The 20,188-nt window shown below is 38.5% G+C and overlaps 1 protein-coding gene across 1 annotated transcript in view; it reads right to left on the reverse strand.

The window, feature by feature from the left end:
- LOC127431974 (double-stranded RNA-specific editase B2-like) overlaps positions 1-20,188 on the reverse strand; it is a 181,953-nt gene that overhangs the window by 79,100 nt on the left and 82,665 nt on the right. The window lies entirely within an intron of this gene.

Raw genomic sequence — 20,188 nt, forward strand, 5'->3', positions numbered from 1 at the left:
GGTCTTCCAAATGGACAATGACCCCAAGCATACCTCCAAAGCGGAGGCAAAATGGCTTAAGGACAACAAAGTCAAGGTACTGGAGTGGCCATGAAAAAGCCCTGACCTCAATCCGATAGAAAATTTGTGGGCAGAACTGAAAAAGCGTGTGCGAGCAAGGAGGCCTGCAAACCTTACTCAGTTTCTGTCTGGAGGAATGGGCCAAAATTCCAGCAACTTATTGTGAGAAGCTTGTGGAAGGCTACCCAAAACGTTTGACCCAAGTTAAACAATTTATAGGCAATGCTACCAAATACTAACAAACTGTATGTAAACTTCTGACCCACTGGGAATGTGATGAAAGATATAAAAGCTGAAATAAATAATTCTCTCTACTATTATTCTGACATTTCACATTCTTAAAATAAAGTAGTGATCCTAACTGACCTAAGACAGGGAATGTTTTCTACAATTAAATGTCAGGAATTGTGGAAAAACTGAGTTTAAATGTATTTGGCTAAGGTATATGTAAACTTATGACTTCAACTGTACTCTCAAATGTCCCCAAGTATTGGCCATAGTTTTTAACCAACCAGCCTGCTACTCAGGTAAAACATTTAGATACTGCTATTTGAGTGGCAAATATGGAAGTACCTTTTTCTTGCATTTAAAGGTGATGTAATTTTTTATATGTTAAAATACTTTCTACTACCCAGTTTAATATGAAGATACAACTATGAGTAAGCCGTTTGTTGGTTGATTTTGCCTAAAAGTGTAAACTGTGGCTCTGTGATGCGATCAAAACAGAAATTGGTATGTTCAGATTGTTTGTTTAAACATACCAGCCAGCTTGACATGGCAACATTGGTTTAACCAATAATGTGAGCTTTGGGAGGGATTATCTGCTTGTCTGACCAATGGAAAATATGAGGATTTTTCAGGAATCCTGTTGAAAACGGTCATTATTTTTGTAATTCTGTTTGGTGATGCTAGTGGTGCAAAAATAACATGGCATCAAACTATTTTACATCTGAAATATGTAAGAGATCTAATTTATGATTCTCTTATAAAAAAAGTTTCCTATGGGCATGACTCATTTATAGTAAGATTTATCCTTAAATGGCCATATCAGAGCATCTGTTCTTATTCACCTTTGTGGCCCTTTCTCTGCCTCTCTCTTCCACTACCTGACAATAGCAGGTGCCGAAAGGCATCTGGTAAAAATGTACTGTGCTCAGAGCAAATCGCTTCTCACAGTTGTCAAAAGCAACTCATACGCCCGCGTGCATCACTGCAGGTCTATTCAAGCTGCATCTTAAAAGGCAGCTCAATGGCAAAATCGAACAAACATGGGTGGCTTTAAGCCCCATTTCATCGGTAGCTAGGTCTCTCTCTCGCTACAAGGGACTGAAACCAGCACGTCACATGCTGACTTCAAGTCAAATCAGAATGATCGTATTCATGAGATGAGCTCACATGAACGCCATTATTAACATCGTTATTACCAGTGGGAAACTGTAGCCCTGACTTTGGGGGCAAGTTGGAGGTGTGTCAATTAAGGAATCATGGCGGAAGCTAATTTGGTATTGGTCAAAGAAAGTTGTAATTGTGAATGTTGACTGTGCAATTTAGTTTTTATTACTAAATATAAATATCATATGTGACTTTCAAATGGAGTCATAAATACTGAAATTACATGCACATGAATCTTATAGAGTTTTTCATTGACAATGTTGTCTTTTTCTATTTCTTTCTATTTTCTGTAAAGCTGCTTTTGAACAATATGTATTGCATGAACTGAATTAAATTAGTTGGGATGTGGGAAAAGAGAGAGAAAAAAAAATATTCTTATATAAAGCAACTGAAAGCACATCATGTTATTACAATTTCCATACTCGTAAGAAGGAGCCTTCCAAAATGATTTGAAGTTGGCAAGACCTACAATCACACCACAACAGTCTTCTTTATCTGCACATATTAGCATGGGAACAATCAAAAGAGATCATCCATGACTCAAAAATGTGCAGTCTTCTGTAAACAGATTTGTTGCATCTCTTGGTGTGGGATTTATACCTGTATTTTATCGCATTTGCAAATGACTGTCTGCCGCACTGCAAAGTAATTTCACCCTGTCATATTTGTCTTTTAAAATTGTAACAAATTACGGTGATTTATTATGTGGAGCTCTACGAGGTGCCCCCCTTTTTTTTTTTTTCCTGAAGTCACTGATGGCAAGATTGCAGGGCCATCCATTTAAAAAGTGAGGCATTTGACATGAAGACATGTTTCATTCTCTCTCCATGTGACATAGCCCCCTTCCTTTGACTGGAGCCTGTCAGCATAATTCAGCCCATCATCATGCTTTTGTTGGGTAAGACGAGTGTGCATGTGTGAGTGTGTATGTGTGCTAGTGCATCCAAGCAGACAAACCGGAACCTCCTATTCTAGTTTCCACCCATACCCAAGAAGGTCTATAACAGTACTCAATTTGAAATCTGCCATCTTTTCTCATGGGAAAGCACAAAAGTTTTAAATGCCACGCGACTAATCCAGCATGATCAGATGGAAACTCAGCATGTTACTACCGAATGTTCCAGTACCTTGACATCGACCCCATTCTGAGTTACTGACAAGCGGCATCTCCCATCAGACATCTTTGCATTAATTCGAATGCGTTTACTTTCCTGGTGGTGCTACTGATAGTGTGATGCACAAGCAGCCTCAGAGACATGGGTTCCGGGCCTGTGAAAACCAGGAAGTAATCACTAATTCACATAAACAATGATGAGCGCAATTCTGAGTTTGAACTTTTTTCCTCTAAAATTGCATTTTTACTCCACCGACGGTTAGGTTTAGGGTTGGTGTTTGGGTTAGGGACTCGGGAGTAGAGTTAAACTTTTGCACGCGAGTTCTTAAAGTACTGACTAATCCCCCTGCATAAGTTATTTAAAGGTCAAGTATGTAAGCTCTGTGACAGAAGCGTCATTGAATGGAATTGCAAAAATAAACACTGTTTTCAGAACATCTTTCTGAATACACCTTTGATCGAACATTTAACAATGAAAAAGTTATATCAGCTTTAATGCGTGTTGTATTTAAATAAATTTCACCTTGCACTTCACAGCAGATACACTGGAGCACAGATTGTATATTATCAAACATATAATGTCATTAAAACACGCTTAAAATGATTGATTATGATAGATACAATCCGGCTGCAAATGAGATGTGTGTGCCACCATCTTGTTTTCATTGCAATGCTGCATGGTATTCTGAGTTAGTCATAGCAAAGATGGTTCTAAGAATCTAGCCAATCTTGTTGCCCTAGAAGTGTTGAGAAAGAGTGACCGACAATCTGGGAGAAGGATCAAGTTGACTGACTTTAGTTATACATTCTATTTTTGATGTCAGAAAACAGTTGCATTAAAACAACCAGCTCAAACGGTGATGGCTTTAAACTTTTTTTCCAGTACTTTTGTGGCTATATGAATGTTTGTAACATAAAAAATAAAAAAGATATTGTGACATTGAAAAGACTGTTTTAGCAGCTGTTGCAGTTGTTATCTCCTGGTAAACAGCAACGCTAATGCAGATCACACCGATTTGATCGCACACCTCTGAGCACAGCCTAGTATAATCACACTGGTTTGATCATATGTGTGAAGAAGTTAAGAAAATATGCATTCCTGTTGACTGTATTACATCCTTTCCAACTAAAAATACAACTCCCTTTTACAACTCACCTTTGGTGCATTTCACCTGGAAACTGGAGCTCACATGTGCCAAAACATTCAACAACACTTCCAGCTGTGGCCACTGGGGGCAATGGTTTGAATTTCAGTAAGCACAGACCCATTTCAGCAACAAGATCTTTCGACCTACTGCTGCAGTTTTTACAGTGGAATCAGTCTGGCCTTTCACTGGCTACTATTCTGAGCTGTGAAGTCAAAAGCAGCGGTCAGGAAAAGTCAATGTCATGCTTTTTAAAGCTCTCTAAAAACATTGGTCACTGGCAAATCATCCATGCTCAAAAAACTTAAACCAGCCTTTGCTAGTCTTAGCTTGTTTATGGTGGTCTAGTTGGTCTCCCAGTCTGGCCAAGCTATCAGCCAATCAGCCAGTTGGGCTCCCGGAGCAGCTGACATGTATTCAAATCCTCGCTATAATCATCTAATACCCTTAAAACAGACTAGTATATCAAGCTTGGTCAGGCTCTGAGCCCAGCTAACCAACTTAGCCTGATTTAAGCTATTTTTTCAACAGATATCTACAATAATATAATGAAATACTTGCTATTTTTATATTGCTTACAAAACAATTTATTGTGTCAGAATACACAACTACTTTTGAATGGCTGTCAATGGAGAAAGATGCTTTTTGCCCCTATAATGGTGTAGTTACAGCACCTACCAAGCCAAACCTTGACCCTTTGTCCATACCCATGAGCACCATCTCTACCTATAGACCCGGTAATGAGGTGTGACTTGTCAGTGGGAGAACCGGACAGCCTGTCATCCCTCATTCCTTTCTTCCATTGTCTACCTTTCTTCCCCCACCCGTACATTTGCTACCCTCCTCCAAATCAATAGGACTTTGAGATCTATCTGTCATGGTTAGAGACAGCCCTGGGAGCGATGACTGAGAGATGTGTGTTTTACTGTGTGTATGTGCTGTTTGAGAGAGCATGTGTAATCCTGGAGCTCTGCATCCCTTTTACCACAAAAAAAGAGAAAAGAATATAAAATGAATTGCTGGCATCATCTACTAGCAACTGTAAAGTGGGGCAAGTTATCAACTGGGTCTTTTGACTGTACAGAATTCCCCCTTTCCCATCTTAGAGATTATGTTTTCTGCACAAGCTTATTATGATGAAGCTGTTACAGCAGGAGTGTGTGTATTAGAAAAGGGTATGGTGGTTGTTCTGTGTTTATTGTAGGTCAGGTGAGGTCAAACGAACAATGGCTCACACATGTAACAAAAAATAAATAAATAAAAACAATTGGAAAAATAAAAAACAACACTAGGGGAATGGATTCACATTACTTTCATGATATCATGAGGCCTGTTTTCTATGTATCTACCAGTGTCTGAAATCTACTATTTTATAAAGGGGTAATATTTTCTGTGTAATTGATTTTCAGGAGCATTATCAACCTTTTTGAGGCCATTATTTTTCACATTTTTCCTAAACACAGTGCGTTAACCATTTACATATGTTAAATACTTTTACAATTGAATCAACCTGAATTATCTGAAATAAACTCTCAATCCAAACAATTATGGTTGTTATCTATCAATTTAAATAATTACAAAAGTAGCTGCAAATAATGCACAAGGTACCATAACACAAATGCTTTGCTAGAATACATCTTAAATAATTGGCCGGGTACTGCTTTAGATTAATTTGCTTTTATTTCTGAGGAATGATGCTTGTATACAGTAGCAAAATTGACATTTAAAGAGTTTTCTTTCCTGTTTTGACTTATTATATATTGAAACAAATTTGGGTGGAACCTATGGGCTCATCCCTTTTTTTTTTTTTTTTTTTAAGGGGAGGGACATTCCCATTCTTGAAAGTATTTTACTGGACACACGTCTGAATACACCCAAGAGCGCAAGATGACTCAACAATATTTTGGGACAGTTTTCCCTGAAGATAAAGACTTGAAAAAAAGATAAAGACACTAAATGGCCATTTCTGCTAAAAACAATTTTTGTTAACATTTTTGAAGTACACTACCATACAGATGACCGCAAAGCAGGCCCACATGGAATATGTGAACCTTTTCGACATTCGAAAAATCTGCAGAATTTTGAAAATGCATTTAACCTTGTGTGACCCCGTGTCCACATGTGTGGACACTGTATTTTGGCTTCGCTATACGCAATGCATAATTTAATTTAAACTGACTGATCTCAGTTCAGAAGACTCTGAGCTGTCAGTAAAGGGTTAAACTTTCGACGCACAGAGTCATGTAACAAAACAATATGGCGCCGATCACAGCGGAGTTTGTCTTTGGGGGAAATACAAACAAAACCACCTTCTGGTAAGAAACCAAGTTAAGTTTTAACATTGAAACCTGTTTGAATCAAAAGATTAGAGTCTCTAGTTTCATCCATTATGCATTTTTTTATTTTTTTATTTGAGCAATTTATCACGAAATGACATGCTGCTAAAAACAATGCAAACTTATATGTACAATAGCACAGAATTTTCATTAGAAATCCTATATTTACTGTGCATTTTCACATTTAGAAAAAAGTTTGCTTTCAGAGGCTTTATACAGAGTTAGGATGAAAATACTGTGCATTTCAAACTGTTCTGAGACCAGTGCAGACAGACTGCTCACTGGAGGTTAAGTCATTCACTAAACAGGGAGCAAGGGAGCATCCTATTGCTTTCCTATGAAGCCAAGTGCATTCAATCCAAACTTCCAATCAAAAGTTCAGTTTCAAGCTGCAGATGATGTTTAAACCACAATGGTAATCAGTACATAGATTCAGAATTTACAATGTTTTATTATAACATGGTTGGCAGTATAGGGGGCCTGGGTAGCTCAGCGAGTACTGACGCTGACTACCACCCCTGGAGTCGCGAGTTCGAATCCAGGGTGTGCTGAGTGACTCCAGCCAGGTCTCCTAAGCAACCAAATTGGCCCGGTTGCTAGGGAGGGTACAGTCACATGGGGTAACCTCCTCGTGGTCACGATTAGTGGTTCTCGCTCTCAATGGGGCGCGTGGTAATTGTGCGTGGATCGCAGAGGGTAGCATGAGCCTCCACATTCTGGGATTCTCAGCGGTGTCATGCACGACGAGCCATGTGATAAGATGTGTGGATTGACGGTCTCAGAAGCGGAGGCTACTGAGACTTGTCCTTCGCCACCCGGATTGAGGTGAGTAACCGCACCACCACAAGGACCTACTAAGTAGTGGGAATCAGGCATTTCAAATTAGGAGGAAAAAAAAAATAAATAAATATGGTTGGCAGTGATTGGACGATGCTGGCCATTACTTGTGCATAATTAATATTTAATTATAAAAATTTAAATAATTTTTGATGTAATGTCTTTAACGTCTCAAAAACATGAATAACCACTCCTGGAAACATAAACAATTTGATTAAAAAAATCTGACTTTCAATAGCTTGGTATTATTTAAAATTTCACAACTTAGTCCTGCTCTCCAGACATCAATTTTTAGTAAAACTATTTGATCTACGATTTTTTTTTAAATGTTTTATTTATTTTATTTTTTTTAATGTTTATTAGGTGCTGCTAGTAACAAATCAAAAAGGGAAATGGAAAATGCACACAGCAGTCATACTCAGGTCTCAGGAGGTTAAAAATGAAAAACTTTACATGTTTAAATACATTTTACAAAATTCAGCATATTATAGTTTATATAGATATTTTAAAGTTAAAGTTTAAAAAAACAAATTATTATTAGACATATTTTATGATAGACTTTTAACTAGTTTTGTGCATGTTTACACACTTGAGATTCAGGTTGGGTTTGGAAATCTGACAGTACCATTCAGGTCAGGTCACAGATCCCATTTACGGGCATTTATTAGCAGAAAATGTCCCAACAATGTCCATCTCTCTGTCTGCTAACTCATCTTGAATCACACCCAACTTTGCAATATGACTTGCTTGGGTTCTTCAGATTTGGTGCCGTACTTTTGCTAATTGCTCTTGCATTATAAAAACATATTCCCCATAGAGCTCTGCCAATTAAATCTTTTGTTAAAACGTGTGAAGAACATTTGTAATTTAATAAACCTCATTAACAGGAGATGGAAGAGGGAGGGTTTGATGAAGAGAGGGGGGATTTTCAGACAGCCTACCGAATGTCCTAGAAATGCCCTGTTTTACCCCTGAAAGGAATTCATAATGAATGTCTCACTCTCCGCTAATCACTGAACGACACACAGTGAGCACATCAGTCATACTGCCTGCCAATTATGCATGCAGCTTTTCATACAATGTGTTAAAAATCTAATCTGATTATTTCATTTGAATAGTGTGTGTATACATATACATGTATCAAAAACAAAAAACTCGCACACATACTCACTGCTCCAACAATAATTTTAATCCAAAACCATCTGGTTCACGTTTCGACTCGTGTAACGAGCCTTCTTCAGAACTCATTACACGAGTCGAAACGTTAACCACATGGTTTTGGATTAAAATTATTGTTGGAGCAGTGAGTAAGTGTGTGAGTTTTTTTGTTGTATATGTATATACGTGCCTTTAATTTCTGATAATGATCTAATAATGGTTATGGTGTGATCTAATATTTCCTTTAAACATTGCAAATGAGAAATGGTAGACTGTGAAAATGGAATAAAATGGAATAAAATGTTTTCATCTTTTTCATCACTTTAGAGCATATTTCTTCCTCTTTTTATTATCATTATCTCTGACACGATCAACACATCTTCATATGTAATTATATTTTAATGGAAATGACAGTAAGGAAATGGTGCAGCAGTTTATGCAAATCACTTTTCTCGTACCCTGAGTGATCAAAAATTGAGAAGAATATGATGTTGAGTAAAAACGATTAGATAGCGGAATAATATTCTTCTGCAAGCACAAACAGCCATTGAGGATGTGTGGTGTGGGTAGGATTCAGGGACTGCAGTGTGTGTGTTGTAATAGCTAAGGGTTAAGAACTTCAAATTTAGTCCTCTTTTTCTCATTTCACATTGAAACACTTTGAAATGTATACGTTTTCGAGACATACACCGATCAGCCACAACATTAAAACCGCCTGCCTAATACTGTGTAGGTCCCCCTGGTGCCACCAAAATACCGCCAACCCACATCTCAGAATAGCATTGCTATAGAGATGTTACTCTTCTCACCACAATTGTACAGAGCAGTTATCGGAGTTACCACAGACTTTGTCAGTTCGAGACACTCTATGTTGACCTCTCTCAACAACAAGGCATTTCCGTCCACAGAACTGCCGCTCAAAGGATGTTTTTTGTTTTTGGCACCGTTCAGAATAAATTCTAGAGACTGTTGTGTTTGAAAATCCCAGGAGATCAGCAGTGCCGTCTGGCACCAACAATCATCCATGAGATTATCTAATCAGCCAATCGTGTGGCAGCAGTGCAGTGCATAAAATCATGCAGATACGGGACAGGAGCTTCAGTTAATGTTCACATCAACCATCAGAATGGAGGAAAAAGTGTGATCTCAGTGATTTCGACCATTGCATGATTGTTGGTGCCAGATGGGCTGGTTTGAGTATTTCTGTAACTGCTGATCTCCTGGGATTTTTATGCACAACAGTCTCCAGAATTTACTCAGAATGATGCCAAAAACAACAACAACAACAACAAAAAAACATCCAGTGAGGGGCAGTTCTGTGGATGGAAATGCATTGTTGATGAGAGGTCAACAGATAATGGCCAGACTGGTTTGAACTTACAAAGTCTACGGTAACTCAGATAACTGCTCTGTACAATTGTGGTGAAAAGAATATAATCTCAGAATGCTATTCTGAGATGTGGGTTGGTGCTGTTTTGGCGGCAGCCAGGCTGGGAGAACAACAAACCAGCTTATGCTAGTTTAAGATGCTTTTATTTTTCAGCTGGGTTGCAGGTCCTAGCTGGTCTACCTGCCTTGTCAACCTGATGTTTAGCTGGGTTAGTTGGTTGGCCAGCTGGTCTCCCAACATGACCAGATGAAAAGTACCCCAAAAACCTCTTAAACTGGCAAACCATCTTAGAAGACCAGCAATCCATCTTTTTTTATTCTGTCTTAGCTGGATGGACAGCTGGTTCCCAGCCTGACAAGTGCCCAAAGCCCCCTGCTTAGCTAAGTTAAGACCACCTAAGACCAGCTAACTATCTTAGGCTGGTTGAAGCTTTGGTTTTCCAGCAGGGCTGCAGGTTTTTGCTGGTTTAAACTGGTTTAGCTGGTTTTCCAGCCTGATCAACCTGGCGTTTAGCTGGTTCCGTTTTTCAGCAAACTGGTCACTGAGCCTGACCAGCTGACTAGTACCCAAAAAACCTTTAAAAACCAGCCCTGGAGACCAGCTTAAAAAAGAAAACCAGCTGTTTTTTATTTTATTTTATTTTTATTTATTTTTTGGTCTTAGCAGGTTGGCCAGCTTGTTTCCCAGTTGACAAATGCCCAAAACCCATCTAAAACCATCAAACTAGACTTTGGTTTAAGCTGTGTTTAGCAAGAAATAGAGGAAGTGAGTGAGGAAAGAAACAAGAAACAGAGAAATGAGGAAGCGTGAGTGAGACAGACCAGAGATGGCAGACAGAAAAACAGCTCTTGAGGTGGCAGGCGAAATGCTCAGGTAAATCGAGGAAGGAAATATGTAACATGGGCTTCTCAAGCTGCGATACTGAATGGAATTCACTGGCAGCAATCACCGAGACAAACGCGGTGGAAAGCACCAAAGACGATCATTGCCACTGGAGCATTGGTGTCAGTAAACATTAGAGAGTTTCAACACTGATTCGAAAGTGGAAGCCTGGCTTTAACATCAGCCCCCGGGCATACAAAGGATTCCCTATGGGGGTATATTCAAATCAATGGATGTTTTCACTGTAGTCAAATTATCTGAGTGCTAATAAACTGCTTTTGGAGAATATTCATCGACCATAAATGCCTTTTGTTATTAAAGCTGAATTGGATGTCCTTGGATTTTAGAAGTGATTTTAGTTCAACTCTAAAATCTGATTACAGCCTATGGTTGCAATTGAAAAGAATGAGACTGGAACTGAAATAATGTACAGTGAATTTAGGTGTGTTCATCAAACAAAGCTACCATATGGCTTCAATCGTATGAACTAGAGATCAACCGATAGTGGATTATGTCGATATGATAACTAAGGTGGTGGAAAAGGCAGATAACCAATTTATCGGCCAATAGTAAAAAAATAAACAAATAATCTAATTATAGAATGATAAAAAAAAGAAAAAAACAATTCTTACTGTTTCCTTACTATTAAGGGCACAGACATTGAGGCTACAAGAGACCAAAATGAACAGAATCTCAAAAGCAGTTTATGGTGCAACCAAATTCCCTATAATAACCAGAAAAATATAAATTATTATTAATTAATAAAAAGTTCGAAAGACACCTGGGATTCTTATTTTGAAATAGAAGAGATCTGGCTCTGTTACAATACTCTATATTGTAAGTATTTATTGATGAGGAATAAAAAAAGTGAGGAATAAAAACAACAAAAAAAAAAAATAAAAAAATAAACAGCTATCGGCATAGATTTTTGCTGATAACCAATAGTTCCAAAAAGAATCTATCGTCACCGATTAATTAGTAAAACCTATATATCGGTCTACCTCTAGTATAGACTACATTTATGATATCTTTATGGTGCTTTCTGTCATTTTTGGAAAAAATATATGTGGCATATTACCTAGATCCAAGACAATCCCCTTAACCTTATTCACTCAATACACTGTGCGACACAGGGGGTATTTGGACCATGGTGGTGGCTAATATAAATAGAAGGACCTCTGCCCTTCAATCAACAGACACTATGATCTCCAGTAAGGATGTCGACATGGCTCGGTTGGATTTGCAACTTGGCATGCTTGGTCACATATGCAAAGCACGCAATATCACCATCCACTCAATGAACGACATCTGAGTTTTTCAGACACAAATCTGAATTAAGAGAACTTTTTAGCGAGCCAGTGAAATTGATTAAGTGGTTTTACACATTGCCAATCACAATATGCTCGGAAGAACAATCATTTAGTGGTTTGCGAAGACAAAAGACCTTTTTGAGGACCACCACAACCCCTCAAAGACTAAACCATCTTGCCATTCTGCACACACACAAGGAGAGAACAGATCAAATTGATGTAAAGTGTCATCAATGAGTTCATAGACCGCAGCGAACATAGGAGTACATTTGCCAAGTTTAAGTTTTACTGAAAAAAGCTTGAGTTACATTGATATCAGATATCCACTTAAATGCCGATTGACCTAACTGTTGCTCATTTAATCATTTCACTGTATGATACAACATCTGTTGTAGATCTTTTCTGCAACCCACAATGTGGTTTTATTATTATTGATAGTTTATGTTTAAAGGTGATGTGTAATTTGTTCGATTATAGAATATTATATCCTATTAGCTAAATTAGCTTTCACACATCACCTTCAAGTCCATTTGACATTGAATGCCCAGTTTCTCTACGTACGACAGAGTTTTTAAAAGTGATAACCGCTGTCTCATCTGTTGGTCATTTATTGAATGTGCTTTTTTTTGCTTTCTGAAATAAGTTCCTATAAGGGTGAGACATAAACCTCTGGCAGCATGCTATTAGCCAGGCCCTTTATTTGTTAAGTGACTAGATTAATTTGTTGTATTTGTATGGGCGGCCACCTGCCTGCCTCTGTTGAAGGGCATTTTGAGGCTCAGTGGTTAGTTAGTTAGTTAATCTGCCTGTGTGGATGACTGAAGCTCTACAGCTCATGATAAAGAAGACAGGAGAGAGATATGTCAAGGAATCTCTTGACCCTGGCCCCTTTTGAAACTAAAATCCCCTGACTTCTGATGACTGACAGACAGCAGTTATGTTCAAAAGTAGGTGGTCCGTAAGGTGCATAACTTGCAAATGATGAAATTAACAGAAAAAAAAATGCATTCTGAGATGCTATTCTGCTCACTACAATTGTACAGAGTGGTTACCTGAGTTACCGTAGCCTTTCTCTCAGCTCGAACCAGTCTGGCCATTCTCCACTGAACTCTCTCATCAAGGCATTTCCGTCCGCTGATCTGCTGCTCACTGGATGTTTTTTTGTTTTTGGCATCATTCTGAGTAAACTCTAGAGCAGTGGTTCTCAACTGGTTTTGCTCCGGGACCCAGATTTTACATAGGAAATCAAGTGGCGACCCACCATAGTAAAAACATAACCTGTATTTAATGTATCCTGAGTCGCATTTTCTTTTATCTTATGTAGTTTTGTTCATGGTTTTCAAGTATAAGGGCATGCATCAAGTGACATTATTTTTGCTATTGATGTCAACAACAAAAGCTACAAGAAGTTTTATCTCCCCCCTTTTAAAAATTTAAGAGCATATTTATTTATATGCTATGAGCCCATTATTATCCTGTTTGATTCCTAATTTCAAACATCATTCAAACAGAATTACACAGGAGGAAAGGCTCCTCATTACCATGGTTAGGAAAATATAGCTAATCTTAAATAATAGTAGGCTAATAATAATAATAAACTATATATTGATGAAGAAACACATTTTGAAAATTTGACTTTTTTTTTTAAGCGCATAGCACAGTGTTGCTCTTTTCCTCCTCGGTGCTGTTTGGCATGTCAGGGCTGCCTACTGTTTGAGAGGTTTGACTTGACTTCCTCTGTAATGCTTTAAACTAGAAAAGTCTCACTAGAATTGAATTGGGTCACATCAGTTTTTAGGTCAGCGCACCGCAATATCGAGGGAAGCCCGGTAGTTGCGCGTGCGAGTCAGAGAGCAGAGCAGATCATTAGCGCGAGCTGGTAGGCCTACCATTACACTCGTGTGAATGCTTTAATCGCACCGCGAAAATATCACAGTGCAGATGAGGCCTTTAGCTGAATGCAAGATTATCATTAAATAATCTCTTCATTAAATATTATATTATTATTAAATAATCTCTATCACTTGGGCGGCCGCCAAAAAATCTTCAGTGGGAGAATCAATGCATTGTTCTATCCCTGCTGTTCAGTCCGAATAGAACTGCGACCCACTAGTTGAGAAACTAGAGACTGCACTAGAGAGTGTTGTGCGTGAAAATCCCTGGAGATCAGCAGTTACAGAAATATTCAAACCAGCCCGTCAGACACCAACAATCACGGTCGAAATAACTGAGATCACATTTTTACCCATTCTGATGGTTGATGTGAACATTAACTGAAGGTCCTTTCACGTATCTGCATGTTTTTATGCATTGCACTGCTGCCACGATTGGCTGATTAGATAATCACATGAATAAGTAGGTGTACAGGTGTACCTAATGAAGTGGTTGTGAGTGTATATACTGTATATACAGTTGAAGTCAGAAGTTTACATACACTTTAGCCAAATACATTTAAACTCAGTTTTTCACAAGTCCTGACATTTAATCGTAGAAAACATTGGCTGTTTTAGGTCAGTTAGGATCACTAATTTATTTTAAGAATGTGAAATGTCAGGATAATAGTAGAGAATGATTTTCTTTCAGCTTTTATTTCTTTCATCACATTCCCAGTGGGTAAGAAGTTTACATACACTTTATTAGTATTTGGTAGCATTGCCTTCAAATTGTTTAACTTGGGTCAAAAGTTTTGGGTAGTCTTCCACAAGCTTCTCACAAGAAGTTGCTGGTATTTTGGCCCATTCCTCCAGACTGAACTGGTGTAACTGTGTCAGGTTTGTAGGCCTCCTTGCTCGCACACGCTTTTTCAGTTCTGCCGACAAATTTTCTATCGGATTGAGGCCATGGCTTTGTGATGGCCACTACGATACCTTGACTTTGTTGTCCTTAAGCCATTTTGCCACAACTTTGGAGGTGTGCTTGGTGTCATTGTCTATTTGGAAGACCCATTTGTGACCGAGCTTTAACTTCCTGGCTGATGTCTTGAGGTGTTGTTTCAATATATCCAAATAAATTTCCTTCCTCATGATGCCATCTATTTTGTGAAGTGCACCAGTCCCTCCTGCAGCAGTGCACCCCCACAACATGATGCTGCCACCCCCATGCTTCACGGTTGGGATGGTGTTCTTCAGCTTGCAAGCCTCACCCTTTTTCCTCCAAACATAACGATGGTCATTATGGCAAAACAGTTCAATTTTGTTTCATTAGACCAGAGGACATTTCTCCAAAAAGTAAGATCTTTGTCCCCATGTGCACTTGCAAATTGTAGTCTTGCTTTTTATGGCAGTTTTGGAGCAGTGGCTTCTTCCTTGCTGAGCAGCCTGTCAGGTTATGTCGATATAGGACTCGTTTTACTGTGGATATAGATACTTGTCTATCTGATTCCTCCAGCATCTTCACAAGGTCCTTTGCTGTTGTTCTGGGATTGGCTGGCATTTTTCGCACCAAACTACGTTCATCTCTAGGAGACAGAATGCGTCTCCTTCCTGAGTGGTATGATGGCTGCATGGTCCCATGGTGTTTATACTTGTGTACTATTTTTTGTACAGATGAACGTGGTACCTTCAGGCATTTGGAAATTGCTTCCAAGTATGAACCAGACTTGTGGAGGTCCACAAGTCTCTAGAAATGGTGGCGGCCTGAGTCGGGTGATGGGGGCGTGGCTGTACGGCATCTGGGCAGAGTGAGGCAAGGGGAGATGAGTGATGAATGAGTTCCACCTGTGCTCCACACCTGTCTCATGCTCCAGTGAGAGGAGACAGCGGCATACGAGGAGAGAGACACACAAAGACAAGTGTGTGATTAAAAGTGATAACGTTGGATTGTTCACCCGGCTCCCACTTCTTCCTTCCCAATCGAGCAAGAAAGTCAGAGATGTGTCACAATGAGAAAGCCCCAATAGAACTCGGACCCCTTTACACCAAAACAAACTTCTCAGGAGTTGGTCTGAACGCAGTTTGCTTATAATGTGCACTGTCAATGCAAAGAGCTACTGGTTAACTTCATTTTAACATTTACATTCAAATCTAAAATTGACCAACATGAGATCTGAGCCCACTTTCAAGGCCAGGGACAGTTTGAATGCAACTGGATTCTTTCCACTCAGATCACTTTTTGGTCCACTTAAAGAGTAAATTAGATTCAAGTGTGAAAACACTATGACTGTTTCTCTAGGAACAAAAAAGTGCAACAAATGATGTCCTACTTAACACTATGACTCTTTTAATGTTTATTTTTGTCTGCAATTCCACACTGAGTATCACATATGAAAGTGTTTAATGAGTGTTACATGTCACCCGAACTAAAACATGAATTGTATGAGTATAACCAGCATCACTATTCTAGATCGACGTCACTGTGGTATAAGGTAGTTACAGTAATATATCAAGCCAGGCCAATTAATTGGACGATATTTGGCCATTTTGAGATTCATGGCTGATAACTTCACCTGCTTGGCCAAAAAATATAAGTCTGACCCAGCTAGTAAATTCATGTTCTTAAAACATTTTCCATACGTTTCATTGTAGTTGTGGAAACACGATAATGTCCAGTTTTTTTAACGTTAAAAGAACGTCAATTAGGGTTAATAATGATAGAAGGATGTTCCATTAATAATTTGTTTACATTTGTTTCAAACCTTAAAATTATATTAGTCAAATGTGTTTAAATATTCAATGTTAGCCCCTAGAAAAATCGAGAGTCAAATTCTTGCCTCAAATTCGCCACTAATCATTTTCACATGAAAATGAGCTTTGCTGCAAACTTTCAGTAAATTGTCCATTGTTTGCAAAGGTTTGCTGCAGGTTCACCACTACCAGTGCAGAGCTGCAAACTTCTGGAAAACATTTGTGGTGAATCACAAGCTCATTTGCATGTGGAAATAATGAGTGTCAAATTTGTGGCAAGTTTACTTTTTTTGTAAGGGAGATGGGGAATTTCAGAGTGCACATTTCCTGTTTTCAAATATTTTGGAGTAACTTTTAAATTTTAAAGTTAACTTTTACATGCCAGGATACCAGAAAGGGATTGTTTACTTCTAGAAAAAAGCAGAAGTTCATCAGCCCAGAACACTAAAAGGATGGTTTACAACACATTTTTATTATTTTATTTTTGTACGGAAAATGTTTAAGTAAATATTGTGTAAATTAAGTTTGATTTCAGCAATTTTGAACAATTTCATCACCTATAAAGAAATGTGCACTGTATGTCCATATTTGTGTAAATAAGTGTAAGTATATATTCAGAATCAGAATCAGCTTTATTGCCAAGTATGCTTACACATACAAGGAATTTGTCTTGGTGACAGGAGCTTCCAGTGTACAATACAAAAACAGCAGCAAGACATAGATAATAATAAAAACTAAAAAATAATTATACACATATGTACAGACACACACATACATACATACACACATACACATAGGTAGTGCAAATCTAATACAATCTGTTACCTGTTATGTACAGTGCAAATACAAATCTGGGGTAATGGGTAAAATTTTCAACCAATAAAGTGATTTGATTTTGATTTGATTTGAAATACAAATCTGTTATGTACAGTGCAAGTGTTTTTTTTTTTTTCTTTCATTTATTTTTTTTTTCTATTTTTTTTTCAGAGAAATGAAATGGCAGAAGAGGTTGGATGTGTTGGATAAATATAAATACAGGGTTGGGGGTAGGAGTCCTGTAATTTGTGAGTTGTTTCATGCCACTCCACACTGATGCAGGGTCGTTAGCTGAAAAAAAAATGTTCAGCTTCTCAGAGTATCTTCTTTTAGCCACTCTTGATTTCCTTGTTCAGTGTGTTCCTGGCCTGATTGTACAAGACTTTATCCCCACCCCTGTAAGCATCCTTTTTGGCCTGACGAAGCTGCCTGAGCTCTGCTGTAAACCACGGTTTGTCATTGTTGAACTTTAAATAAGTCCTAGTAGGAATGCACATATCCTCACAGAAACTGATATATGATGTAACAGTATCTGTGAGCTCGTCCAGGTCTGTGGCTGCAGCCTCAAAAACACTCCAATCCATGCAATCGAAGCAGGCTTGTAGTTCCCGCTCTGCTTCATTGGTCCATCTCTTTACAGTCCTTACTACTGGCTTGGTTGATTTTAATTTCTGCCTGTAGGTTGGAAGAAGTTGAACCAGACAATGATCAGAGAGTCCCAAAGCTGCTCTAGGGACAGAGCGATATGCATCTTTTATTGTTGTGTAACAATGATCCAGTATATTTCTGTCTCTGGTTGGGCATGTAATGTGCTGTTTGTATTTGGGCAGTTCACGTGTGAGATTTGCTTTGTTAAAATCCCCAAGAATAATAATAACTGAGTCCTGGTATTGTTGTTCTGTGTCTGTGATTTGATCAGCCTGCCGTTGCAGCACCGCATTTCAAACACGCGTTTGGCATGATATACACACTCACCAGTATAAACAAGGAAATCTCCCACATCCTCTTTAACGTTGTTACATCTGTACACCAATTTTCATTGATGTAAAAGTATGTACCACCGCCTCTCGTTTTCCCCATTAACTCTGCGATGCGATCCGCTCTGAACAGCTGGGAGCCTGGCAGATGTAACGCGCTGTCCGGAATGGCTTCACTCAGCCAGGTTTCTGTGAAGCACAAGGCAACAGAGGTTGAAAAGTCCTTGTTTGTGTGGGTGAGGAGATGTAGTTTGTCTGTTTTGTTAGGAAGAGAGTGGAGATTCGCTAAGTGAATACTCGGCAGCGCTGTTCGAAGTCCGTGCCGACAGAGTTTGACCAGCACACCGGCGCGTCTCCTTCGCCTGCGTCTCTTGAACAGCAGAGCTGCGCCTCCAACTAAAATGTCCAGCAAAATGTCTGAATATTCGAAAACCAGGAAAAGATTGTCTGGTATATGCTGTCGAATGTTCAGCAGTTAGTCTCTGGTAAAACTGACTGGAAAAAGATTACTAAACACAGGACAAACAAACAAAAACTACAAAAGAACTGAGGAGCTCCACACCGAGGCAGCCATCCACGGCACCATCATGATGATACAAGCATATATTGTATAATATAAAACAACAGAACATGTATTTTAGCATTACTGCCTGCTCTTTTGAAATCAGCATTGGCTATTAAAAAACCCATATCAGTCAGTCCCTAGTATAATGGGGATTCTCTCTCTTTTCTGAGTGTATTTATGTTTTTGACATTCTGCTAAAGAAGAACTCCCTAAGGCTACCCGCTTTAACACAGCCTCTATGTCAGAGACATACTTAGCAAACATTTTTATTAGCCATTGATTCATAGCCAGCTCTGCTGAGCAGCCTTTATACTAGACAACACTGCACGAGTACAGCTGGCATCAGTCTGATAATTACACCAGAGCACCTCTACCCTTGAACTGCTCCTGATAAAGCTATCAAAAGATATAAATGTGAAAAGAGAGAAAGGGAGGTGTGTACCAATAGGCCGAGCCTCATTGACAGTAGTCTGGTCAAAAGCAGTAGGCTAAGCAGAAATCATGTTGATAATGGACGTGAAATTCAAAGGTGACTATTTTTTCTACAATGACCGATTTATTATTGGATAGTAACTTAATTTTATTCCACTGCAGTCAGCCAAAACATCATGGATTTTAGCATGGTGCTAACAATGCAAACGTCTTGGGTTCACTCCCAAGGAAACATGCACGCATACTGAAATGTATACCTTAAATGCACTAGAAGTAGCTTTTGATAAAACTATATGTCAAACGCATTTATTTTGAAAGACATTAAGTGTGGATTTCCAATGGGCTTTCATTATTCTTTAGCCTCAGTGGGCTTACCTTATTCTTCAGCCTATAAAAGAAGTTTAAAGATATGTTCCAGGGTCAATGCAAGTTAAGCTCTATCGATAGCATCTGTGACATTCTGTCAATTACCACAGCACATAATTTCGATTAGTTCCTCACTTTGTAAAAACAAGCAAAGATCTGTCTATGGGGCAATACATAGGACAAAGATAAGTGTTAAAATACATGCTGTTTTAAAGTATAGCCACAAGATTTAAACATTATATATATGTTACAAGAATAGTGGGATAAGATCATATCAAATATTTAAACTCCTGTCATGACCATGTAAAGCTAGTATGCTTGCATAGAGAAAAATCCACCTTGAGGAATTATGCTGGTAATGCATAACCAGAATTAATGCATCTAAAACAGTAGTCCTACTACTAAAAGGAAGATTTAGACAGTTTTACAGCTCAAATATCACAAAAGAATTTTTATGGAAAAATGAACAAAGATACAAACTTCACATTTGTGCTTTTAAACCCTCCAGACTGTTTTGGCCCATAGACTTCCATTGTAAGTGCATTAGTGTAAACACAGTATTTATCTGTCCTTAAAAACTGAGGCAAGAGTCCAAATTATTTTATGTGGTAATGGACAGCATGCCACAGCCTATCTTGTCCCAATAGTGCTTAACACGTGTTGAACCTGGAACATTCATTAAAGAAGAGATGACCTTTATAGTAAGCAAAGTATGAGGGTCTTTTTTGAAGCGACTGTTTACCCAAATATGAAAATTCATCTTTTACTCACCCTCATGACATCTCA

The sequence above is a fragment of the Myxocyprinus asiaticus genome, chromosome 41, assembly GCF_019703515.2.
Source record: "Myxocyprinus asiaticus isolate MX2 ecotype Aquarium Trade chromosome 41, UBuf_Myxa_2, whole genome shotgun sequence".
Taxonomy (NCBI): Eukaryota; Metazoa; Chordata; class Actinopteri; order Cypriniformes; family Catostomidae; genus Myxocyprinus; species Myxocyprinus asiaticus.